The 8,631-nt window shown below is 51.3% G+C and overlaps 1 non-coding gene across 1 annotated transcript; it reads right to left on the reverse strand.

Annotated features, from left to right (window-relative positions):
- Positions 1 to 3,902: 3,902 nt before the first annotated feature.
- Positions 3,903 to 4,006, reverse strand: LOC121168896. The gene has a single exon (XR_005885765.1). It is a non-coding gene; the product is annotated as a U6 spliceosomal RNA (small nuclear RNA).
- Positions 4,007 to 8,631: the final 4,625 nt, after the last annotated feature.

The following is an 8,631-nucleotide window of genomic DNA, read 5'->3' on the forward strand; positions in this document are numbered from 1 at the left end:
AGGACATAGACCTCATTCCCCCTCGTTCAGCTGTCCCCTCCAGGCTGTCTGTGCCTCCAACCTCAGCTTCACATCAAAGAGCTATTAAGTCTTATCTGGATTGTAGCAATTGTAGATTAGGTGGGTCAGCTGTGTGCCTCCTCTGGGGAGGGAGTGGGATGAGGCCCAGGGTCCGGGCAGAGCTAGGCTGCTGGGGATCAAGTTCAACACTCATGACCTCCAGCTGTCCCTCCTCATTCCTCCAGCCAGTCAGGCCTGGCACAGGATAACCCTTCCCTTCTTCCCTCTCCCTCTACAGCCTGCAGGGAGCCTGTAGGCTCAGAGAGAAGGCTGCAAGAGAAGATCAGGGGCACACAGCTTGATCCGGGGCCAGCCGAGAAGAGGGTTTGCAGTACACGCCAGCCTGGAACCCTCTCCAACAGCCCTTGTACTGCCCAGGCTGCCAGCTGCCCCAGCCTGGGCTGCCATGCCCCCTCCCGCCCCCCGTTCACGGCTGCCTGGGGCTCACCTCTACCTCAGGGGCAGGGCCACCACTCTGCTTCCAGACATTTCTTTTATGTCTGTATTTCCATGTGTTCTACCTCCTTAGAATCTTGGCTGGGATTTTCCAGGTTCTCCCTTTCTCTGCTGCAGCCATCCCCTGACCAAATTCCTTCCCATGGAGTCCTCACTGAGGACTTAGGCAACCACCCAATTGTTGCCGTGGTCCTGGGCCTCCTCTCTGTGTGTGCCAAGCCTATCTGATGTCCCAGGTTTGTCCTTCCTTGGCCTCCCTTTATTTTTTTAATGCATTTATTTTACTCGAGTTACCGAGAGAAAGACACGACAGAGAGATGTCTTCCATCTGCTGGCTCACTCCCCCAAAGGGCCACAATGGCCTGAGCTCACTTGATCTAAAAGCAGGGAGCCAGGAACTTCTTCAGGTGTCCCACATGGGTTCATGGTCCCAAGGACTTGAGCCACCCTCTGCTGCTTTCCCAGGCTGTAAGCAAGGAGCTAGGATTCAAACTGGTACCCATACAGGATGCCAGAACTACAGGTGCGGAATTAGCCTACCACCCCATCACATTGGCTTCATCCTTGATCTCCTTTCTGAGGGCCTGTGCCTCCCCGCACTATAATGCTACACCACAAGGCACCCTCCTCCTACCATGTGGCCAGTACTGTCTCCGCCTCTGGTGTCTGTATGTGGCCATCCACATCTTCCATTCTATCACCTTAACGCTGGTCCTCACAGCACTCCCCTGAACACTTTGCTCCCAGCCTGTGGCCTCATGCTGCTTGCTCTGCCCAGGGCACTCCAGTGCCGAGTCAGCCCACTGTCTGGGGTGAGCCATGTGCCGTGGGAGGGTTGAGAGGCTGCTCGCTACAGGGCTTCCCTGCTCAGCACAGCTTTGCAAAACTGACAAGCTCTGGTCCCTTCCTCACTCCAGTCCTTTGATGCCCTCTCTCATTTCTCTCCTTCCCTATCCGCAGCAGATGGTTCTGCCTCCTCCTTCCCAGAAATGATGAAACAGCTGTGTCCTGAGTTGTGACTTCCCACCAAGGATGATGCAGGCAGGGTCACAGCAGCCATACCTGAGCCTCCAAAGACAGGCCCTTTAGATTGGGAGCCAAAACAGAATTTCCTCGACCCAAAGGGCTCTGCAAGACCACCTTCTCAGGCTCTGTCAGAGAAAATGATGGGGGGTGCAGTGCAGCACGCTGGCAGCTCCTGGAGTACAAGGCAGGCAGGTGCTGAATGGTCCCAGGACCACTGCTCTGGGAATACCTGCTGCTGAGAGACTCCCTCCACCAGCCCTAGGGATGAACTCTCCCTCTTGGTCCTGTTCTTTTATTGGAAAGACAGAATTACAGAGAAAGAAGAAAAAAGGTCTTGCATTAGCTAAATTCACTCCCCAGATGGCTGCAACAACTGAGACTGGGCCAGGCTGAAACCAAGAGCCAAGAGCTTCTTCCGGGTCTCCAACCTGGGTGCAGGGGCCCAAGCACTTGGACCATCTTCCACTGCTTTTGTGGGCACATTAGCAGGGAGCTGGACTGGAAGTAAAGCAGCCAGGACTTGAACCGGCACCTATATAGGATGCTGGTGCCACAGATAGAAGTTCCACCCTGTTCTCAGAACAAGCTGGGGGAGGGGTGGGAAGTACACATGGTTTCCACCGTGCCATGGGTGGGGGAGGGGAGTTTGGAGCACTAAGTCCCAGGGTCAGGGGTAGCTAGGACTGTGTCTAGTTCAAGAGAGGTGACATGAAAGACTTCAGTGCTACACCTGGCAGGATGTGGTACCACTCCAGGGAGAGACCCTGACTCCCTGGAAGTTTCTCCATGCCAGCTTGCCAGGAGCTGTCCTGCTCAACACCAGCTGCGAGAGGGAGGTGTTTCCCAAACATCTCAGGGCCAAGGGCTTATTTAAAAAACAAAACAAAACACACACACACACACGAAGAGGTGTCTGCTTGTAGGAAGTGAGTGGCTTGGGGCCAGGCATTTTAGAACAGGGGTTCCCACACCTCTTGGGAAGTGGGCCTATCTCTAGCCCCAGTACATGGGCTTGAGTCATGACTGATTCCAGCTCCCTGCTGCCCCCTACTACGGGGAGGCTGGAGCAGCTGGGTCCCTGCCATCCACAGGAGACTGAATTTGGGGATCCTGGCTGCAACCTAGCCCAGTGTCAGCCGGACAGGGTATTTGGAAAATGACTCAGAGAATGGGATGGAAGATATATATAAATCCTCCATTTATTTTATTTGAAAAGTAGAGGTACAGAGAGAAGGATAGACAAGAGATTTTACATCAGCTTGTCCACAGGGCGAGAAGTGGAGCCACTGGGACCTGAACCCTGTACCTATATGGGATGATGGTGCTGCAGGCTGACTTACCCTATCTACGCCACAGTGCCGGGGCCCATGTTTTTTCCCTTAAAGTGAGTAGTGTTTGGACAGAGAATGGGGAACCCCCTCTAGGGCAGGGAGAACTACAGGGGCTAGAGAGCAGGCCTGGAGACCCTGCGCCACCCTTGGGAGGGCACAGCAGGGACATGATGGGTTCCATACCTTGATAAGGAGGCGTGGATGCAGAGGTGCACTCAAGCGTGAGCTGCAGGTGAGGAGGACAGCCAGCTCTCTTCAGCCTGCTCACAGCCGGCCCACTGTCCCCAGCCCCTGTCATGTGTGACACACGCCCCTAGTAAGGGAAGGGCAGCACTTCTGCCCCAAGACGGTGGCCAAGGGTCTGCGGGGTTGCTGTGCACGAGCACGCGCGAGCAGGATGCCTCTGTCCTGTATGTGCAGGATGTGCTGGTGCAGGGTACAGTGGGGGAAGGTTGGCTTTCTTCCCTGCACCTGCTGGGCTGGCGGGAAACACCAGAGGAACGGCAGGAAGCGAGGGCCCAGGGAGAAACAAAGCTACAAAGAATACGGGAAGACTATACCGGAGAGCTCTGTGGCTGCAGCTGCCAGGGCCGCTACTGGTGTTCCTGAACATCAGGGAAGGGCCACAGACAGACCTTGACCCTGTCTTTTGGAATTAGTCCCGGGCATAGAGCCAGCTTGCAATGTTTCCCCGATGTTTTTAGGGATTGCTCTGCCTCGGGTTCTCCTTTGCATGTCCAGTGGAACCTGGAGAGTAAAACAGCAGCATAGGCGCTTTTGCATGATGTGGCCTGCCTTCTGGAATTCCTCAGCTGTCCCCTCCTATGACGCTTGGGGCAGGCCTGCCCAGGATGGCTAAGGGTCAGGGAGCAAGTGGGCAGTGGAGGCCTGTGCATGGCATGCTGAAGTCTGGAAGAGGTTTGAGAAGAGGTCACAGACTGTGAAAGTAGATTCTGTCATCCCTTGAGAGAGGCCTGCATAAGGACAGCTCTGAAATTATGTTTATTGTTTGTTTATTTATAATTTTGAAAAAATATGGAAAGCTGCACACATTTGCATATCACCCTTGAACAGAGGCCAAGCTAATCTCTGTAGCATTCCAATTTTAGTATATGTGCTGCCGAAGCAAGCACCTGAATTTATTTTTAAAAATGTTTTCATTTCTTTAAAAAGCAGAATTAAAGAGGAGGGGATAGAGAGAGAGAGAAAGATCTTCCAGCCTCTGGTTCACCCCCCAAATGGCTACAAAGGCCAGAGCTGAGCTGATCTAAAGCCAAGAGCCAGGAGTAAGGAGTTCTTTCTGGTCTCCCAAGCGGGTACAGGGTCTAAACACTTGGGTCATCCAGGCCACAAGCAGGGAGCTGGATGGGAAGTGGAGCAGCCAGGACTCCAGCACTCATACAGATGCTGGCATCACGGGTAACAGCTCTACCCGCCGAGCCACAGTAACAGCCCAGCTCTGAATGTAGAACTGTCCATCTCTGGCCTCCCAGCCCTCAGCCTATCTCCTTTCTACCCTTGTGTCCATTCTGCTGGGTTGGGGCTTGTGTCACACAGGTGATAGTTCACAAACCCCAGTTCCATCTGCACCCCTGTGGAAGGGTCTGTTGCTCTTTATTTTTTTTTTAAAGAGGCATTTATTTTACTTGAAAGAATCACAGAGAAAGAGAGAAATCTTCCATCTTCTATCCACCTGTATGTGATGCCAGCACCACAGGTGGAGGATTAGCCTGGTATGCCACTATGCTAGCCCTGGTTTTCTCTTGGAAGGACACTGAGGTGGGTAGGGTTGCTGCTCATGTCCTGGATGAGAACTTGGGGTTCTGTGGGTAGAAAAGGCAAGCCTAGGATGGTGCAGCTGGTGAATGGCCAGCTGATGCATTTTCAGTCTGATGGGCTAGTGCCTTCATAAACATGATGCAAACAAGTCCTGGCAAAGCACCCGCAGCTTGGCTGCAGCAGGAAAGTCCAATCAGGTTCAAAGTTTCCAAGTCTTCCTTGAAGTCTCTGCCTGGCTCTGTGGACTGTGGACTCATGACAAAAGTCTGGCCACACACTGGTCCTGTCCAGGAGGAGGTCATGTGGACTCCAGGGAGGACCCCACTGGCTTACCATTTTTTCTGGAGGGGGCACAGCCAGGGAGCCCCTCTTTGATGGTGGTGAGGAAGGTGTGGGCTCCAATGGAACAGCCTGACCAGTGGCCTGGCTTGCTTGAACCTGGGAGTGGTATGAGGGAGATATGGGCGTTATGGGCCTATAGACAGTGTGGAAGCTCTTGCATCTTTTACCACCAAGGCCAGCGGGGCCTACCACAGATTAGGACACTAGGTGTCCACTGGGCCCAGGGGCAGGGATAGGCAAGGGACTCCAAGGCAGAACACAGGTTCACAAATAAGAAAACCTTGGGGCCAGTGCCATGGCGTGGTAGGTTACATCTCTGCCTGCAGCACCAATATGCCATATGGATGATGGTTCAAGTTCTGGCATGGGAGACTCCATTTCTAGTCTGGTTCCCTGCTAATACACCTGGGAGAACAGCAGGAGAGAGCCCAAGTGCTTGGGACCCTGCACCCACATGGGAGGCATGGAAGAAGCTCCTGGCTCCTGTCCGGCCATTGCAGTCATCTGGGGAGTGAACCAATACATGAAAGATCTCTATTTCTGTCTGTGCTGCAGTGCTGCTCCCTAATCCCCCACCTCTGTGTAATACTGCCTTTACAATAAAATTAAGTATTTTTAAAACATTTATCTGTTTTTGTTGGAAAGGGAGATTTACAGAGAGGACAAACAGAATAATCTTCTATCTGCTGGTACAGTTCCTGAATAATTCAAAAGCAGAAGTCAAGAGCTTCTTCCCCATCTCCCATGTGGATGCAGGGTCCCAGGCTCTTTGGCCATCTTCAACTGCTTTCTCAGGTCATAATCAGGGAGCTGGACGAGAGGTGGGGCAGCCAGGACATGAACTTGTGCCCATATGGAATCCCGGTATATACAAGGTGAGGATTAGCTGTTGAGCCATTGCGCCAGGCCCTATTTATTTATTTTAAAAGATTTATTTATTTTTATTGGAAAGTCAGATTTACTGAGAGGAGGAGAGACAGAGAGGAAGATCATCCAATGATTCACTCCTCAAGTGACTACAACAGTCAGAGATGAACCAATCTGAAACCAGGAACCAGGAGCTTCTTCCAGGTCTCCCAAATGGGTGCAGGGTCCCAAGGCTTTGGACTGTCCGAAACTGCTTTCCTAGGCCACAAGCAGGGAGCTGGGTGGGAAGCGGGGCCGCTAAGATAGAACTGGTGCCCATATGGAATCCCAGGCATGCAAGGAAAGGACTTTAGCCACTAGGCTACCATGCCAGGTCCTATTTATTTATTTTTTAAAAATGAGTTATCCTTGATAGCCAAACCTGCTGGGAAGAAAAGGCATCATAAGATGAAGAAGATGGATTTATAAACAAAAGAATCTCTTTTGGATCCAGTAGCCTCCTTGAAGAGCTGTCACCTGAGCAAACTCTAGTCTCTTAAGAAGCTTCTATTTTGAGCAGCTCATAGACATGAACACTCATAGCTGTGAACACTTCTGTAAATCTAAAAGTAGCAAAACTTCTAGAACAAGAATTCCTAGAACAAAAACAAATGATGGTGTCGATGTGCTGGCTGCTTTGGAAATTTTTAGACATGAGTTGGAGGTAAAACTCAGGGGGAAAGGCTTAGTGTTGAATTAAATGAATGCATGATGACCCGAGGACAAGATAAAAAGTGAAGAAAAAACATGCAGATGGATGCCAGTCTAGTCCATGGCAGGAAAACTTCTGAGAGACTCTCAGCATTATAGCTTCTAAACTACATTTGTTGTCTTCCCCATCCCCCTCTGAAAGGCAGAAATTATAAAAGAAAATAAGAATCTCAGGGTAGGCAAGTGAGGTGTGTCTGATAAGACAGTGTGGAATATGCAGTGCTTTTGCTTAGTGTCAGGGAGTAGCTCAGGTTAAATGAGGCCATAGGGCAAGGTCCTGATTTGATAGAAATCATGTCATTATAAGACACCAGCTACCGGGCCCGGCGCAGTGGCGCAAGTGGTTAACGTCCTCGCCTTGCACGCCCGGGATCCCATATAGGTGCCGATTCTATCCCAGCAGCCCCGCTTTCCTTCCAGCTCCCTGCCTGCATCCCGGGAAAGCAGTTGAGGACAGCCCAAAGCTTTGGGACCCTGCACCCACGTGGGAGACCCGGAAGAGGCTCCTGGCTTCGGACCGGCATAGCATCGACCGTTGCGCTCACTTGGGGAGTGAATCATCGGACGGAAGATCTTCCTCTCTGTCTCTCCTCTCTGTATATCCGCCTTTCCAATAAAAAAAATAATAAAAATAAATCTTTTAAAAAAATAATAATAAAAAATAAATCTTTAAAAAAAAAAAGACACCAGCTACCCTCTTCCCCTTCACCTGTGCTCACGAGAAAGGTGGAGCAGAGACAATCCTGCTTGGGACAACCAGGAGTGCCTGCAGCACAGGCCCAGCCCTGTGGCACCTCGGTCTGGCGCTGCCAACCCCCAGAGCTGAGAAGTCACACTCCTTCTTTTGGCCAGCCAAGCCTGTGCTGTTCTGTGATGGCATCAAGGCTGGTTCTTACAGGCAGATTTTGTTGTTGTTGTTCAGCTCTCTCGGAGTGGGTATCATGGTGCAGCTTGTTCAGCCACTATCCCTTCCTGGAATGCTGGAGGTTTGAGTCCCAGGTCCTCCGCCTACAATGCAGCTTCCTGCTCATGTTCCTGGGAAAGCAGGGGATGATGGCCCAAGCACTTGTTCTCTTTCCACCCAATGGCAGGGGAGGATGGAGCTCCTGGCTCTTGGCTTTGGCATGGCTGGCACCTGGCTGTTGCAGCCTTGAAGGAAGTGACCTGTGCTCATTTTCTTTTTTTCACTGCCTTTCAAATAAATTAATTCAAAAGGAAAACAGCTCTTCATTGTCATCTAGTTAATTACAGTGTGGAAGATATTGTCAGCGTAGTATTTGTTTATCCAAAACTTGGGGTTTATTCTCTCAGAGAAATTCTAGTTTGAGCTTTCTAACTTTTCTTTTACTGGTTTGCTCGTCAACTAAATGACTTGACTTGCGCTGAAAACTTAGGAGAGTGTAGATGGCTGTATTCCTCTAAATGACAATGGCTACAACACTGTCTTTCTGAGAAGTTGCTGCAAGCGAGGGTGGGCATGTAACCCAGTGGTCAGGACACATGTGGCCTACATCTAGGTGCCTGGTTTTGAATCCCCCAGCTCTGCTCCTGATGTCAGCTTCATGATGTTCACCCCGGGAGGGACCAGGCGATGGCTTCATGAGTTGGAGACCTGAACTCAGCGCCTGGCCCTGCCTTCAGCCCCAGCCTAGTCCCAACTAACAGTGGCTGAGAGATCTCTCTCCTCTCAAATAAGTCAGGAAATATTTTGAAAAGTACCCTTGAGACTGGCTGACGTTATGATGCAGCTGGATCCACCTCCACCCACGATGCCAGCTTTCCTTGTGGGAGCCACTTGGCTGGCTGCTCTGCCTCTGATCCAGCACCCTGCTAACGTGCCTGGGAAAGCAACGGAAAATGGCCCAAGTGTCTGGGTCCCTGCACCCACATGGGAGACCCAGAAGATGCTCCTGGATTGGGTCGGGGCCCCACCCAGGACTTTTTGATCATCTGGGGAGCGAACCAGTAGATGGAAGATTTCTCTATTCCTCTCTCGATGTAAGTGTGCCCTTCAAATAAA

This window comes from Ochotona curzoniae, unplaced genomic scaffold (assembly GCF_017591425.1).
Source record: "Ochotona curzoniae isolate NIBS_2020 unplaced genomic scaffold, NIBS_Ocur_1.0 scaffold_1037, whole genome shotgun sequence".
In the NCBI taxonomy this organism is placed as follows: Eukaryota; Metazoa; Chordata; class Mammalia; order Lagomorpha; family Ochotonidae; genus Ochotona; species Ochotona curzoniae.